Consider the following 17,224-nt stretch of genomic DNA (forward strand, 5'->3'; position numbering starts at 1 on the left):
GCGTGCGTGCGAGCGTGCGTGCGTGCGTGCGTGCGTGCGTGCGTGCGTGCGTGCGTGCGTGTGTGTGTGTGACAGACAGACTGCTGCTCATACGACCCCTCCCCCCACCACCCTGAGGCTAGTAGTGTCACAACTCTCCTCCTCTGGCACATTCTCCTCATTCGATTGCATACTGTACATTTTAAGACTGTGTGGTAATAGTTGGGCCTGGAGGTGTCATGACAACGTCAATCTAGTTAGAACCTCACAGGATCCTGATGAAAGGATATCATATGCTAGCATGCATAGAAACGAAATATGATGGACATGCAGATAAATCAACTTCATGAACTCTTCAGAAAAATGTCACGCATCCTCGAGGGACAGGTGTAAGGAAGGAAGGCATAGCCATCCTCTATGGAGGCTGATATGAGATCCAATTTTTTTTCCTCCCATATCAGCTGCTACCAATTGCTGTAAGAATTGTTGTACTACAAAACAGGTTAAGCCTTTCAGACATGCCTGTATTCAGATTATCAAGGGTTAATTATAAAACCATAAACCATAAATCATCAACCATCAACCATAAATGAAAAGGAGAAATTAACTTTTAATGTATCTTCTCAATGATTCTATGTTATAGCTATATGATCTTTCTCTAATGTATAGTGGAATAGCTTACTCTGCTCGTTGTGTTTCCCGTTAAAGTAACAGTTCATTCAAATGTGGTCCTTTGGAAATCACGTGGAGGCGGAGACAGCGCTGCGGGTGAAAACGGTTCTGACCGTTGTTTTATTGGAATATCCAACAGCTTAAATTATCTGGTTCACAGCATCAATTATTTTCTATCTCTAATCAGCTTTTCCCGGAGGGCTTCTTAGTGGCGTCTCTTATTCTCGAACTGGTGGGGTGGATTCTCCGTCTCTGCTTCTCCGTTCTCTCTGCGTGTCTCTCTGCGTCTCGGTGTCTCCGTGTCTCTGTTTCACCTCCATCATTCAACCTGTAGGTTTTATAGAGAAGAGAGAACCCCCCCCAGCCCTTGCGCCATCCAGTGCCGTCACCCCAGAGAGCCTGCTTTCCTATTGGCTAGAAGGTCTCCCCTCTCAGTGATTTGGGTCTTGCGAAACAGCGTTACAAGGTGACCTTACAGAGGGGATATGAACTAGTTTCCTTTTAGAATGATTTACCCAAGTGTCCCTGAATGCGACCCTCATACAGATGGAAATATAGTACCCATTCAACCTAACAGTGGGTATCACAGAATGGCCTGTTTGGTCTGCTTAGCTAAAGTAAACAGAACTCGGATGTTGGCCTTCAGGCCGTCACTTCTTGACTTAAAAGTTTAGTTATTTGGCGCACCATCCCTGTTCGTTGTGGAGGAAGATGTGTCATCTGTTTGCCATTTGATCTGTTCTTATTTTTATGGCACTCTGGGCTTTTTCCTATAGCTGCTAGGTGAAGGGTGAAGGGTTGCACTATTAGCTTTTGACTGAATCCTCCTGTGGCCTTTTCCAGAAACCGCTAGATGATTTTAATCCCTCCTGTAATGCTTATACGGGTCATTTTGATCAATTTAATTTACGACAATCCCTTCTCTGAGGGGTCTACCCTCATTATGTAACCAGTAAATTTCAAAATCAAAATGATATAATATTTCCATAAAATATAAACAATTTTTTTTTTCTTTTTAATCCAAAAATCCAAAAAATTCCAAAATTCCACTTACCTCTTCTTCTTGCACAGTTATACACATTATCAGTTATTATTATGACATCCAGTCTAGGTCCGTCTCTTTATACAAAAAGATGATCGTACCATTCTCAGCTTATTTCGTTTAAGACTATACATTATCCATGTAATTACCAAATATGTCTATTTTGTGTAATGGACTCTGCAAGAAAAGATTTACCTCACACCAATATAAGACTAACAGTTCTAATAAAAACCCGAAGGAGACTTAAACCATAAACATATAAACACTGAATTTCTCCTTCGCAAAAGACCTTCTGAGGTCTATTTCCTCTTAGCTGCAATTCTACCAGTTATCCTCACTGAAACCTCTGAGGTCTATTGATAACCCTTTTTGGCCGTGTCTCTTCCGTTGCATTTGCGCTAATCGCTCTCTCCTCCAGCGTCCTTGGTTCCGCTGTTGGTACTCCGCCAAAATCCACAGAGGAAAAATCATCATTTTCCAATTCCAATTCATGATCTCCTCTGTCTGGCTCCCCATAATCGTCTTCATTCTCCCCTTCGTCGTGCCTTTCCTCCTGTTCTTGATCAATGAACAGGGGTTCGGATTCCAATTCTTGCCCATCTTGCAGGGCTTTTACGCAATGCGAAAGGTGAAACCACATTGAAGATCCTTTTACCTGTAGCGCTCTTTCCGTAGCTCTTACGACCTCGTACGGTCCTTCCCGCCGCGCGCCATACCACTTGCGTCTGAACACTTTAACATAAACGTAGTCCCCTGGTACTATCTGGGGAACATTCCGCCTATCCTCCTCCTCCTCTGTCTCTCGTTTACTAGAGACATAATCATAGATTGCCCCGTGGAGCTTTGACATGTACTTCACGTACTCACGCATCTCGTGGTCTAGAACATCCAAACTCGGACCTTTTCCTGCTGCGCGCAATCCGGGCACAACCATACATCGGCCAAACAACATTTCGTGCGGAGTTAAACGCAGGCCCCGGATCTCGCTAGATCTACAAGCCATTAATGCTAACGGTAACGCGCTCAGCCAGTTTAGACCGGTGTGTTGACAGATCTTAACCAATTTGTTCTTAAGTACCCCGTTCATGCGTTCCACAGCCCCCTGGCTCTGAGGGTGGTAAACGGACCCGAAACGCTGTTTTATCCCCATCTGTTGGAGAACTAAACGTACAGTTTTGTCCACAAATTCTTTTCCATTATCTGACGCGATTTTATCGGGAATTCCGTAACGGCTTATTATCTCACGGCATAAGAACTTAGCCACTGAGGCAGCATCCTTATGTTTTGTCGCACAAGCCTCCACCCACTTTGAAAATCGACACACCACGACAAGAATGTACCTTTTCTGGTTAATCGGTTTTATCATGTCTACATAGTCAATCACAAGTTCTCTCATTGGGCCATTTGGGGTGGGGATGTGTCCCGGAGACACAACGATCCCTCTGCGTGCATTGTTCTTCAAGCAAATTGCACATCTACTTATTACACAATCAATCTGCCGTAGCAGGTTTGGCGCCCAAAACCCATACTCCTCAATTTTCCTACTCACCTCTCTCCGGTGGGCATGACAGAACTCATGCGCAGTTTGGATCAGCAGTCCGACCAGGCCAGTTGGTGCAACCACAAGTCCCTCATGGTTCCGCCACAAACCTGTCCCATCTCTACTAGCCCCCCTTGCTGATCAGAGATTTCTCTCCACCTGACTCGCCTCTTCCTGAAAGGTCAAAACATCTTTGTAAGTAATCTTATCTTCCAACTCCACCTCATGTGTGATAACCAATACCTTACCTGCTCTGTCCGCACCTGTCACTTGCTTGGCAGCGACATCTGCCATGTTGTTACCTCTGGTCACCTTAGACTCATCAGACTGATGGGCAGCACATTTGATAATCGCAATTCGTTTGGGTTTCATTATTGCTTCCAACAAATCGGTTATCTGACTACAGTGTCTTATGGCGGTACCATCTGCTCTCTTAAAACCTCGCCCTTTCCACACCGCTCCGTAGAGAAAACTGATATTCTGTGTGTAGCTACTATCCGTGTAGATATTACAGCTCTTGCCTTCTGCCATTTTGCACGCTTCAGTCAGAGCGACTAGTTCCGCCAGCTGAGCTGAACAGGGTTGTGTCAAGGCTTCGGCCTTTGCTACGACAAACCCATCACCTTGTGATTTTACTACAGAGTAACCTGCTTTTAGGTCCTCTCCAACTCTGTAACATGAGCCGTCTGTCCATAGTTCCAAATCAGGACTGCTAAACGGGAAAGCCTGCAAGTCAGCTCTAAGCCTGGAGTACCTCTCAGCTGCCGCCACACAGTCGTGAGGTTCTCCATCCTCAGGCTTAGGAAGGGTCTGCGCTGGGTTCACTATGGAACACCTAGTCAAAGTAACATCTTCCTGTTCCAAAATCCTGTAATAATTTTTCAGACGGGGTATCGTTAGTGCAGATTTACCAGATTCCAACAAATTTTGGATCGCATGTCCTACCATAATATTGACTGGATACCCCATCATGATACTTGCAGCTTTCTCGTACATCAGGAAGACTCCGGCGCAATCTCTGTAGCACGGAGGCATTCCCATTTCCACCTCTGAATAGGCGATGGAGTAGTATCCTATTGGTTGTGGATGGATCCCCACTCCGGTGTTTTGTGCCAGTACTGCGCATGCATACCTCTGATCTGAAGAGGAAGAGACATACAGTATGAACTGCTTGGTATAATCAGGCAAAGTCAAGGCCGGGGCAGCTAACATACGGGTCTTTATGGTCTCAAATGCCCTCAGGCCCTCCTCAGTCCAGGTTACTTTAGCACTCAATTTATCATTTCCGCAAACTTTTATCATAGCTCTTAAAGGCCCTACTAGTTCTGTATAATTCTCCACCCAAGTGGAACTATACCCGACGATTCCCAAAAACATCATCATCTGTCTTACAGTCACTGGCTTTGGAGCTTTCTTAATAGCCACCAAATGTTCCTCTGTAATAGCTCGGTGGCCTTTTGAAATCGTTTGACCTAGATATGCTACTTTAGGTTGACAGTACTGCAATTTTTTCAAAGACACCTTGTGTCCCTTCTCTGCTAGTAGTTGCAATAGTTCGATAGATTCCTTGTGACATGTTGTCTGATTGTCGGCACACAAGATAATATCGTCCATATACTGAATGACTCTGGATTTCAATCTCAGGTCTAACCCGTCCAGATCCTCTCTCAAGATCTTGTTAAAGATGTGTGGGGAATGCTTTAATCCCTGTGGGAGCCTAGTGTACTCATAATGCTCATTCTTATAGGTAAAACCAAAAAAATGCTGGCACTCTTTGCTCAAAGGTACGCTAAAATAGGCGCTACACAAATCTATAACCGTAAAATACTCAGCTTGTGGCGGGATGAATGTCAGTAGTGTGTGGGGATCTGGGACATCGGCGGGATAGTCAATTAAAACCTCATTGATGGCCCTCAAGTCGTGTACCAGACGGTACGAGGTGTCAGGTTTCTCCACTGGCAGCAACGGCGTGTTGCTCTTGGGGCTCTTTGTCTTTCGTAGTACCCCGGCTTCTAGAAGTCCTTTGATTTGTGGCTCGATTCCGGCCACCGCTTTTTCCTTCAGTGGGTACTGACTTTTCCAGGGCAGGGTTGCTCCTGGTCTAAGCTCCACCCTCACTGGTTGAGCAGATTTGATCAGTCCAATGTCGGTGCTATGTTTCGACCACAGCACTTCTGGTATGGCCCCCATCATCTCCTCCTGGAGGCTCAATTTCTGGGGGGTTTCTTCTACTGTCTCCTGTGACAGCTGCACCGTCTGGGGACGTCCCATCCCTGTGCCTTGAATCATTATCTTGACGAACCGTTTGTCCGGGCTTATCCATATGAGTCGGTTCTCCGTCGTCTGTTCGAACTTTATTTCTTCTGCCTCTTTCATCATCCTTCCGATGTGTTGTTGGTCGCACGAGTCGGTCACTTTTAGCGTCACGTGGGGAACGCTGTCTGTGATCTCGTGTTCCTTTTGTAGATAGTTGCTTCGTGCAAGCCGTATTGCTGCTCCTTGGGGACCCATCACTATGCTGGTGGCGTTGAGCTGCACCTCCTCTGGTTGATTTCTCATCCACTCCTCGGCTTGTCTTTCATCCGCATCTTTATAGTATTGTAGAGTGCAGTGGTATGGTGTCTCTGGGTTCCTCGCCGATGGCATATTGGCGGTGATGAAGGTCTCCCATTCCAACGCTGGTCCGAGCAACTCCTGGCTTAGGTTCCCCAACCAGTATACTTCCGGTGGTCGGGGGTCCGTCCTTTGCATCATTTGATAGTATTGGTCTTCTGGGACGTCGATTACACAACCATCAGGCGTGCATAGAATGTTCATCCCCAGCATACCAAGGCCGTCCCTGCCCAGTAAGCCGATGGGTGCGGTGTCGGAGACCAAGATGGAAACAGTCGCCTCTTTGCCTCTGTACTTCAGGGTGACAGGTTCTGTCACTGGAATCAGCTTTTTTATTCCCTCAAATCCAATGGTCCGTACATATCGACCGGACATGGGCAGGTGTGTCGCATCTTTAAGTTGGACCACAGTGTACGCCGCCCCGGTGTCTGCCATCATCCTGACAGATTTATTATTCACCGCTACGTGCACTATTGGTTCCTCCCTTAAGTGTGACAATGACAGCTGGCACCCCCCCATTGAACTATCTGGGCCTCGTCAGAACATCTGTTCCGGCCCCCTGGATGGATTTACTGGGCCCATGTTCTGTTGCTGGTTCTGGTCTTGGGTCTGGCCTTGGTCTTGGGTCTGGTATTGGTTTTGGGTCTGGTATTGGTTCGGTCCGTACCACTGATCCTGGAGTCGGCCGTTTCGTCCTCGGCCACCTCCTCTGTTATTTCCTCGACCCCTGGGGCTGGCTAGCCACCCTTTGTCACAGTATCGGGCAAGATGGCCGAGTTCTCCACAAGTCCAGCACTCAACCGATGCCGGCCATCCAGACGATCCTCCTCTTGGACGTCCATTCCCTCCTCGGGGCTGCCAGTTCGATCCCCGCTGATTCTGTTGTTGTATGGGTGCCGGTGCTTCCTGTTTTGTGGGCTGTGCTGTTTCCTGGTTGTTCAGTTGTCCACTATTCCCCGTCTCGGCTCTGGGTGGTGTGGCTTGTACCAGGGCTTGGAGGTACTCTACCATCTTGACTGCCTCGACCGGCTGTTGGTACATGAGCTTTCGCTGACTTGCCGTTTCTTTGTCTTTGGCCTGTTGTTCCTTCTTCCTGTGCAGCTCCACTTGATGGCTCACGTTCTCCAGGTATGCATTTAACGGAATGCTTCCCAGGCACACCACTTCGTTCAATTTCTGTCTCACCTCATTGGAGAGGCCCTTCTGTATTTTCTCTCTTAGCATCGCCTCTCCCATTGGATTTTGTGCAGGGTCTTGGCCGGTCATGTCTCTCCAGGTGGCGTAGGCTTGTGCCACATACTCTCTGGGGGGGGTATCAGGTCCCAACGCACCAATGTGGATCTTATCTGGATGCATCAGGGTGTGATAGGTCTCTCGCAGGACCCGCCACAGTGCTCCTCGGTGAGCGGCGAAGAGGTCCTGGTCGTGGGCTCCAGACACTACATACCGCACCATGGCAGCCTTGGTTAGTAGTTCTTCCATGCCAGCGACTCCTACTTTGTGAGAGAGTAGTCGCTTGACATCGCCGATAGCCAGCTGTTGGCCTACCATTATTTCCTCCAGCTTGGCAATCCATGGAAAAGCCCCATTCTGGAGGGAGGGCAACTTCTCCGATATTTGGGACATGTCTGAAGCATTCCATGGCTGGTACTCCAATCCCTGATGTCTTATCATCAAGGGTTGTATGTTGACCGTAGGCTCTCGGGTACTGGATCTGGTCACTCTTTTTTCTTCCGACCTTTTCAACGCTTTGATTTCATCCTTTGCTTTTGTCATTTGTTCTTCCAATTCTTGTCGTGCTGTGGTGCCCCTTCTCCAGCGTTCGGCGCTTGCTCGGTATCCCTCGGACTCAGTGTCTTGGTCATCGTGGTAGGACTGTATCTGTGCTTCCATCTCTCGGTTTTCCTTACTCATTCCATGATGTCGTTGCTTTAATTTCTCCATGGTAGCCGTCAGTTTCAGCAGCTGGTCTCTTTCTTCGAGGGTAGGTGCGGGCACGGAGAGTGGTGTAGTGAATTTTGGAGCAGGTAACCTCTTCGGCGTCACTTCTCTGAGGGGTCTCTTTCTTCTCTCCTCTTCCTCTCGTTCTCTGTCTTTCTCCTGGTACCTGTTCGGGGGCTCCCATGTCTGTTCCTCGTCCTCTGTGTCTTCCCAGTATTTGTGGGTTGCGGGGGGAGAGGGCCGGCGACGGCTGGGAGCTTGTCTTGACTTCTCCTGGGGATAGTCTCTTCTGTGGCTGAGACTCCTGTCGTATAGACTATCTATTTGGTCGTCTAACTCCCTAATGTCGTCGCTTCGGCGTCCCTCTCCTTCCGCCCAGAGAATTTCTTTCTTTGCGGCAGTGAGCGGTTCATGTTTGCATCGATGTCTCTCTTCGTCTCGATATCTCTCCGCCGCCCTGGGATAAGGAATACTGTGGGACTGAACGTCTCGCTCCCTTCTTCTCTCCCCCTCTGTTTCGTCTGCTTCAGGCGTTAGGGTGATTGTTGTCACTGCCCGTCCCATCTCTGTTCTACGGCCACTATTGTTGGTTATCTCGTATTGGCTATCCATGTCTATCATAGGCAGGATAGGGTAGATTGGTTCCTTATTCCTGCTGGCATAAGGTGGAGGTGCTATATTTACCTCAGTTGCTCTTTGGGAGGTGACTATTGTCCTTTTAGGGGCCTGGGGAGTGATCAGGATGGGAGCTAGCTCCTCTGTCGGCAGGGCCTCCTTATTGACAGTCGAACTGTCCTCAACCATACTCTTCCTTCTCTCAGCTTCCCGAGCGAATTTTGATAAGGCGTCCATTTCTTGCATGCGTTTTTTCCCTCTGATTGTCATCTTTCCCACTTTTTCCTCCCCCCTTCTATATGTCCTAATTAGAGCATGCAGATCTGATATTATTTCTAAATCAAAAGAGCCCTCAATAGGCCAGGGTTTGGTGATGTGTGGCCATCTTTTATTCCATTTCTTTGATAATTCAATAAGTCTTTCCACATAGTAAGGATTGTCCTCTGTGTAAGGATTATTTTTAGCAAGCACTTGTATCGGGTTATCCTCCATCCAACCAATTGGTGTACTCACATCTTTATTTGCCTCCGTTGTCATTTTTCTATATGCGTTTCTTCTTCTCATGTACTAGAGGTTTTTAATTCCTCTTTCTGTGTCCTATTTTATTTTTAAAAATGGTAGCAGGCAAGAGTGATCTTTGTATTCCCTGTCTAAGTGTAGGTGTCTATGCTTTTTGTGACTATCTCCTACTCGAACAACCGCTAACGGTACTTGTAGCCCTGTCTATTCTCTTCTTTCCCTTTTCACTGGTGATCTGTAGTCTTACCTGACTTGCGGTGCCCTCGTTGCCTGGCAGAACTGCTGAAAAATAGAGCACAAAATACAACAGTTCTTTTTAATTTTTCAACTGGAATTTCACTTTACTCCGTTTTTTCAGTATGAATATATCTTCTATCTAATATTCATACCACATCTAATTTTTGAGAGATTTTTTATCAACAGTATGAATAATCCTTTACTTAATTCATACAATCTTTTCAAATTTTTGAGAGATGTTGTGATTGACAGTGGTGTTTGCGTTTCCGGTGTCTACTCCCTTATTTCCGCTTCTATGTTGATCCCTCCTTCGTTGAATTTCCGCTTTCCGATGTTTTCCCCGTGGTCCCGCTCCAATATTCTGTTTCACCTCGAAAATCACAAATTTTTTGATTAGTGTCACCATCTTGATTACACATTTCATTCAATCATCATGTTTCCATTTTTCTTTTGATTAGTGTCACCATCTTGATTACACATTTCATTCAATCATCATGTTTCCATTTTTCAATACTACTTCCCCCCAGTGGACACTTGTCCTCCTCAGACACGTGTCCACTAACATTTGTTTTTACGCACCTTCCGACATCACTCCCTGCACGCCGCGAGGCCCCACCCTCCGTTTTCCGAAGCGTCCATTACAGACTCCCCACAGAGGACAGGATAACCTCACCACAGGTACAAGGTAGTTAACGCCCAGGCACCCCACCTTGTCACTAACCCCAGGAAGCCCAGTGCCCTGCTAAACGGTCATGCATAACCGTACAGACTCAGCACCAGACCCCAGGGACCTAACAACTCTCAACCCATTCCTTCTCCGTGTACCTACTATGGAAACAAAAACTCATTCACAAAAACAACATTACTTTTATAATATCCCCAGGCACGTCCCCCCAGCACCATACCCCCCTGCACACCCCATCCCCCACCCATCGACCCAGACTGTCCAGCAGTCCAGATCAAAAAATGACAGACAGGGCGTACTCATGGTACCTCGGCACCAACGGAACGCCCACCTCCGCTCGGCCCCCTTCGTCATCCTCCTCTACCGCCATTATCTTAGTCATAACAGGTGCAGCCGAGCGGAGTGACTTCTCCACCGCCGGACCGGCTGCGCAGAGAGTCCTAATCAGACACCCAAAGCATGCTCTAATCACCGACACACACACAACCAATACCACAAATATCACCACTGCATAGAGAACGTATTTAACTATCACCCAACCTATATACCCCAACTGCTCCTGACCCCAATCCTCCCACGAACTCACCCGAGAGTCATGGAGATCCCTCGTAATGTTCCTCAAATGTGCTATCACGTCCGGCATCCCTATCTCATCATTTGCGGGCACATATGTGCAGCATTCCTGACCAATCAACGCACACGTACCCCCCGAAGCTGCCAACAAGAAATCCATTGCCGCCCTTGTCTGCATCTCCATTAATCTCAACGACCGCATCTCCTCATTTTCTAGGCTAAACCCCTCTGTTGTTGTGGCCGCCATGTCCTCAAATAATGCAGCCAAACGATCAATCTCCTTCATATTAGCATACGTCCCATACGCAGGAAGCGCCACCCTGAAAAAACGATTCGCATGAGTCGCAGCCCGCGTCTTCCTCGCCCCAGGGTGCGTCGGCAAGACATCCGTTACCCTCATTGCCGGCACCAGATACCCCAACGCACATCTTCCTTTCCAACCCGCTGGCAACGCTGCATACGCATTCTCACCACAAATCCAATACGTACCTGGGGGAGCCCGTGCAGCCACCTTTGCAGCCCCCAGGCTCACCCCCCCTACACAATTTCCCAGCGTGCCCACATACACCCCATTCTCGCCGTCCTCACATCTTGTAAACTCCTCCGGCCTAACTGCCACCGGAATAGGCCTAACATCCAACCTAGCCTGCCCCGTCTCACCCCCTAGCAACCGCCCCGTCTTATGATACGCCTCCATCCTCCCCTCACTTACTCCCTTACATAGGAAAGGCAAATTAAATCCCCTCAACACAGAGTTATGACACTCAGTGACTGGGTGGGCCATAAGCGGTAAACCGGCTGCAGCAGACTCCGGTGCTAGGCCGCACACATAACAATCAGTCTTATTCGCACTTTTCGCCACCTCCCTTGCTATTTTTATAAATTTATTTGCGTGAGGCTCCTGCAACGCCCGCTTGTCCACGTCTATATTTATAAGTTCCGGTGCCTGGGGCCAAAAATAAAACAAAACTCCTGCCGCCATTAATATGAAAACCGTTACCAGAGTGCCCATCACCAACACGCACTCCGCACGCCTTGACAAACCAAACATCCTTGGACCGGCCTGCACTCCTCTGCGTTATCCCTGCCTCCCTCCTCCTGCCGCGCGTTTCCTACTCTCCCTGCAACGCCCCACAAACAATAATTAACAACACCCCTTACAACAACACCCTTATTTATACAATACACAAACACGTCCCACCCCACCCCTAACCAACCCTCCAATATTATCTAACAGGAGAGCGGAAGAGAGGGGGTGGGAGGGTGTTGCCGGGCCGGGGAGGGGGACACACACGCAAGGAGTGACAGTGAGGGAGGGAAACACCTGGGAGGGGCCCGGGAGGGAGGGAGCATATACGAGTCCCTAGGGGAGAGGAGTCCAGGGAAGACTAGAGTATGTCAGACTAGACAGGAAGGGAGGAATTTTAAGGAAAAACAGCCTAGGGAGGGAGTGAATGTCTAGAGCGGGAGTGTACTACTAGGGAGGGAGTGATGTACCTAGGAAAGGAGCTAGGAAAGGAGGGGAGGGAGGGAGGAAAAAAGATTTAGACGAGGGGGGCCGAAACAACAATACTATACACACAATAACACGAAACCATAGTCCATCTCTAAAGGGAGGTAGGCGGCGTCCCCTAACCTTCCGATTTTGGTGGAGACCGCCAGCCAAACCTGTCATGGTTTTCCAACAGGGTCTCAAAGGCAGCCTCCGCTTCCTTCTGGCTGAAAGATACCCCATTTGCCTCTTCCTCCCCTCTAACCATGCGACTCTGTCCCATCACTAGGCTAGTGGCAAACTGCCTCACGACAGCCTCCATGGTGTACGCGCTAGACCAACCACGCGGCGTCAACAGCTCCATACATATGACCCCACCCTTACTCACGTACCCCTGCTCTAAATTCGGGGCGAGCACCCGCATGAAAGGCGGAGAGAATGGGAAATTTTCAGGGAAAGAGACACTCAGTAATATGAACTCCGTCCCCGTTTCTTTCATGTCCTGCCACAACAGAGAGTCCACATCTACTTGAAACAACCGAACTTCCCAGTTAAAGAGATTGTCCTCAACCAACTCCACCGTAATAAAACCGCCTCCCAGTCGTCTGATCTCCTGAAGCTCCCTCATAAGCCTCTTTGACCGGACCTGAGCACCACGAGACACTGGTGATGATGCAGTCGGCGCATTGGTTCCCCTCAATCTTGCGATCGCCCTTGCGAACCAGCCCTGTGGTGCAGACCGCCGTTCCACCGTCTGGCCTTTCACCATCTTTAACTGGTCAGATTAGTCATGCATTAGTCAACCTTAACAGTTCAATTTATCTCTATGCCTTATCATTTTATTTTATTTTTATTTTTATTTTTTTTTTTTTTTTTTTAGAAACTGGAAAGAAAGCAAAGGCAAAATACACCGTGAATAGAGAGGGATGTGGAGGGAATGAGTACTACACCGGTACGGGGGGGGGGGGCACACACTATGGTACAGAGGGAGATGTACACACCCCGTAGCAGAAGTCCTACATTGGGGAGGGGGGCACACACCATAGAAGCTATGAAGGGAGAGACTATGAAAGAAAGGAAGTATTCCAAGGAAGGAGCTGCACCACAGGGAGCTCACACCATATTAGAGATGGAAGGATGGAATGGAATATGGTACCCACTATGATAGTGCAGGATGGATGGAAGGGGGGAGGGGAAGGGGGCACACACTATGATAATGCAGGATGGCACCCATTCTAATAGCGCAGGAGGGGGCACACTGTGATAATGCAGGATGGCACCCATTATAATAGCGCAGGAGGGGGCATACCCTATAGGGAAGACTACAGTGGAGAGGGGGGGCCCTGATGAAACTTCTAGTATCTTCTCATATACTATACCATTTTAGCCATAAAAGGGGAATAAAGGAGGGAGGGAGTGAAAATGGGAGGGAGGGATGGAGGAAGAAAAGGAGGTGAGGGAGGGAGAGAGAGGAGAGGAGAGGAGAGGAGAGGAGAGGGAGGGAGGGAGGGAGGGAGGGGGAGAGAGAGAGAGAGAGAGAGAGGGAGGGAGGGAGGGAGAGAGAGAGAGGGAGGGAAGGAGGGAGGGAGGGAGGGAGGGAGGGAGAGAGAGAGGGAGGGAGAGAGAGAGAGAGAGGGAGGGAGGGAGGGAGGGAGGGAGAGAGAGAGAGAGAGGGAGGGAGGGAGGGAGGGAGGGAGAGAGAGAGAGCGGGAGGGAGGGAGGGAGGGAGGGAGGGAGAGGGAGGGAGGGAGGGAGGGAGGTAGGGAGGGAGGGGGGAGAGGGAGGGAGGGAGGGAGGTAGGGAGGGAGGGGGGAGGGAGGGAGGGAGGGAGAGAGAGGGAGAGAGGGAGAGAGAGAGAGAGGGAGAGAGAGGGAGGGAGGGAGGGAGAGAGAGAGAGAGGGAGGGAGGGAGGGAGTGAGATGAGGGAGGGGGTATGGGAGGGAGGGAGGTGAGGGAGGGGGTATGGGAGGGAGGGGGAGAGAGAGAGAGAGAGAGAGGGAGGGAGGGAGGGAGAGAGAGAGAGAGAGGGAGGGAAGGAGGGAGGGAGGGAGGGAGGGAGGGGGAGAGAGAGAGAGAGAGAGAGGGAGGGAGGGAGGGAGGGAGAGAGAGAGAGAGAGGGAGGGAGGGAGGGAGGGAGAGAGAGCGGGAGGGAGGGAGGGAGGGAGGGAGAGGGAGGGAGGGAGGGAGGGAGGTAGGGAGGGAGGGGGGAGAGGGAGGGAGGGAGGGAGGTAGGGAGGGAGGGGGAGGGAGGGAGGGAGGGAGAGAGAGGGAGAGAGGGAGAGAGAGAGAGAGGGAGAGAGAGGGAGGGAGGGAGGGAGAGAGAGAGAGAGAGAGAGAGGGAGGGAGGGAGGGAGTGAGATGAGGGAGGGGGTATGGGAGGGAGGGAGGTGAGGGAGGGGATATGGGAGGGAGGGGGGGCGAGGGAGGGATGGAGGAAGGGAGGGGGGCAAGGGAGGGAGAGAGAGGGATGGAGGGGGGCAACCTAGGGAGAGAGGGGCCAAGCAACAGCAGAGGTGTATCCATTTCAAAGACAACACTGCCCCCTGCTGTCTCTATTCGCAACCCCATTGCCCCACAGTGCGTCATCACGCAGCCACTCCTCCCATGACGTCAGCCGACGTGCTCACACAACATGAACCCCAATTCCCAGAATTCCCTGTACCGAATCGTAGTCCGGCATTAAGGATGGCTTCCCGCGAGACGTCGCCACAGGCTTACGTCACGTTTACACACACAAGGTCCCGCTGCCAGCCAAAATAGCATCACGCGATATTCCCCGAGACTCCCAGCATGCAACATTGTTAGCACAGGTAGCTTTAGCATGTTAGCATAGTTAGCTTAGCATTTTTAGCATAGTTAGCTTAGCATTTTTAGCATAGTTAGCTGTCCACTGCCAACACCATTAGCTTAATACCGTTTAGCTTAGCTCAATGTTGCTATCGCTCGATCAGCCTAGCACGGCTAGTTAGCTTAGCCTAGCCCCTTACAATAGCGTTTCCTATACGGCCCACTATCCTGTTGATTTGAGCAGCACAACACATCGCGACGTTTTGCACAACCCAGTCATACTTTATAACATAATTTTAAATTTATTAAGCATTCGTTCATAAACCTTACAGTATCATTTTCTCGTTTGTACGCCCGTCCGGCCCCGGCCGGCTCCGTATTTTAAATCTAGCGCTCCCGATCCAGCCCCGCATTTTAAATCTAACGCACCCCCTCTAGGCCCCCACCAAGCAGATGCTCCTAGTGACGTCATCAGTGGTGGCCGCGATCTGCCATTAAATCATTGTAGCAGAAGAAGAACCCTGCTTTCTTTGATCTTTACCACATTAAACCACGACCTCATTACCACTGATTTAAAAAAATTCAAATAACGTGACACATCCTTTTGGTTCCATCTCACTCGTCATTCACTCAATTCATTCGATATCGCAACGCAGCGTCCATACGGTATGTACGACGTTTTTGCGGACAGTGCTATGGTGTCCCCGCGGCCGTACCAGTCCCTAGAGTTATCATAATAATACAAAAAATACCGGCATCCACTCCATAACCTCTAGCAGACTCATTCACACACATCCTCTCTCATCCGCACAGTTACACTCATACTTCCATTCAGCAACATAATCATTCTTAGCACTGGTCAACCTTGCACATCATGTAGCATCATTTGGTAGCCTTTTTCAGCCACCATGGATGAAGCTATAAGTTCCGTCATCTCAACACAACAGTCGTACTAAACATTAATAACCCCAAGCATTCCCCGTTAGCTTGCAACGTAGCTTAGCATGTATTAGCCCTGCTTTGTATAGCAGTAGCTTCCCGGGTATAAAACGGCTTTATTCCGTATTGGTTGTAATATAGTAATCCGCGACGTTTAGCGTTATGATGACGTACGTTTGATTATAGCCATGATACCATACATGTGTCATCCTATTTCATCTAAACAACATATATACATTGTTACATACCAAAGTCCTTATATAATGCCTCATCGCTTCTAAGTGCAGTTTTTTAGTTCGAACATAAGCGCAGATCTTTATAACCCCCCAGTGCACAAGTGCTAATTTTTCCGAGGTTTAAGAGGACTACCTTACGCGCTCCAGAGCTCTTGTTCCGTAAGAACTAAACGGATTCGTACGACGTCGATTTGTCTTTAGCAACGTACAAACCAGACGTCTCCAGTTATTGTCATTGCATTTGAACCTACGATTCTAAACAAGAGTCTCTGTCGCCTAACCTGGCGCAATCCTCTAGCCCCTCAGCAGTGCGCGACCTGAACTATTTTATTGTCCAACCCGATCGCGCCAATCCCCTTCATTTCATTAGTGCCGATACGGCTGTGCGCTCAATCGTTCTAATTCGATCGCGCCAATGCAACCATTCTCTACCCCTGTTCGAAATCTGCCCAAACAAACCCTGACAATACAGACACATCTTCAACTCACCGTTTGGCCTCTGCTGGTTGTTGTTGCTCGAGGATGGTGTAGTCAGGCGTCGCTGCTCTGCTCTGAGAGTTTTTGAAGTTCTGTTGTCCTTGTCCTGGGTCCCGTTCGGATGTACAGACCGGCAGTCACGGCGCCAGATTAATGTATCTTCTCAATGATTCTATGTTATAGCTATATGATCTTTCTCTAATGTATAGTGGAATAGCTTACTCTGCTCGTTGTGTTTCCCGTTAAAGTAACAGTTCATTCAAATGTGGTCCTTTGGAAATCACGTGGAGGCGGAGACAGCGCTGCGGGTGAAAACGGTTCTGACCGTTGTTTTATTGGAATATCCAACAGCTTAAATTATCTGGTTCACAGCATCAATTATTTTCTATCTCTAATCAGCTTTTCCCGGAGGGCTTCTTAGTGGCGTCTCTTATTCTCGAACTGGTGGGGTGGATTCTCCGTCTCTGCTTCTCCGTTCTCTCTGCGTGTCTCTCTGCGTCTCGGTGTCTCCGTGTCTCTGTTTCACCTCCATCATTCAACCTGTAGGTTTTATAGAGAAGAGAGAACCCCCCCCAGCCCTTGCGCCATCCAGTGCCGTCACCCCAGAGAGCCTGCTTTCCTATTGGCTAGAAGGTCTCCCCTCTCAGTGATTTGGGTCTTGCGAAACAGCGTTACAAGGTGACCTTACAGAGGGGATATGAACTAGTTTCCTTTTAGAATGATTTACCCAAGTGTCCCTGAATGCGACCCTCATACAGATGGAAATATAGTACCCATTCAACCTAACAGTGGGTATCACAGAATGGCCTGTTTGGTCTGCTTAGCTAAAGTAAACAGAACTCGGATGTTGGCCTTCAGGCCGTCACTTCTTGACTTA

The sequence above is a fragment of the Notolepis coatsorum genome, assembly GCF_963971535.1.
Source record: "Notolepis coatsorum genome assembly, chromosome: 11".
NCBI lineage: Eukaryota > Metazoa > Chordata > Actinopteri > Aulopiformes > Paralepididae > Notolepis > Notolepis coatsorum.